Source organism: Rhamphochromis sp. 'chilingali', assembly GCF_963969265.1.
Source record: "Rhamphochromis sp. 'chilingali' genome assembly, chromosome: 12".
NCBI classification, from domain to species: domain Eukaryota; kingdom Metazoa; phylum Chordata; class Actinopteri; order Cichliformes; family Cichlidae; genus Rhamphochromis; species Rhamphochromis sp. 'chilingali'.
Window position 1 is genome coordinate 26,106,964 of NC_137939.1, and position 1,329 is coordinate 26,108,292.

The window sequence follows — 1,329 nt, forward strand, 5'->3', positions numbered from 1 at the left end:
TTTAGTCAGTTTTTAAATTTTAGTTTTGCTTCATAATCTCTCTCCAAATCTAAATAACTTTGCAGTGCTGTGTCTTGAGCCACTCCTATGTCCTTATATTTTGCTTCCAAGAAACCAGACTTTCTGGTAATTTTTTAAAGCAGTCTTGAGCAATAGTTCTCTTAAAGTCTTTTAAATGATTTTCAGTCCAGTTCTTGTACCTTAACATTTTCAGAAGAATGTTATTTGTTTGTTAAACCACTTAACACTGACCTACTAATGGAAAACAAACAAACAAAACAACAAAAAACCACCTATATCAAGGAATGAACCAGTGTTGTGACAGCACTTTGTTCAGTGTCTGTTGTGTTTCAGTGCACAGTATAAATAAACTGGCTTGGCTTGACTTCTTTGAGAAATTAAAAGAAAGCTTTCCTAACAGAGTTCAGGCTGTGTTGGTGATTGAAGGTGGACATTCCAAGCTTTTTAGAGTTATTTTCACCTACACTATTTTCCAGGAATTTTTGTACGTTTCAATAAATCTCAGCCCCAAATTTCCAGTTTCCTAGCAAAATATAAAGAAGTGAGGGGTGGCTCAGTGAGGGGTTGTGCACAGTACTGTACAAATATATATTTCCTTTTTTTCATGAGCACAATTAGTGGCAACTAAGTGCAGCTTTAATAAACTATGAACAAGTGTGATAAAAGCCAGTATTAGATAAAATTGTAACCCTAATTATTCAGCTGCATTTAAAAAAACATTTATGCACTAAGGCAGGGGTGTCAAACTCAAATACCCAGTGGGCCAAAATTCAAAATGGAACAAAGTCGCGGGCTAACGTTAATATTTATTGAAGAAAAAAATCTTCCTCCAGATATAAGAATGAGTCTTTATGGACTCAAACAAGTTTAGCTGAAAAACTGAATATGGAACAGCAAAGCTTAATACTAAACAATATATATATTAGCTGTATAATACCAGCAGGCCAGCTCTAATAGTAATTTGGTATGGCTTCGCGGGCCAAATGTAATTACGCTGCGGGCCAAATTTGGCCCGCGGGCCAGAGTTTGACACCTATGCACTAAGGGCTCCTTTTAATGTGTGATGTTGGTTTGAATATATATAGTCTATTGTCTGTACTTGGCTAAAAGGACTATTAATCTTATTTCACAGCCTTGTGTTTGTCAAAAATATTCACCCTAATAAGTTTATTATATTCCACTGATTGTCTGTATATAACCATCTTCATCATCTTTACACAATCTACAATCCCATCAACTACATTGTACATTGCAATAGCTATAAAAAAGTAACTAAAAGGTGACAGAGATGACACATGTTTAGTCAAC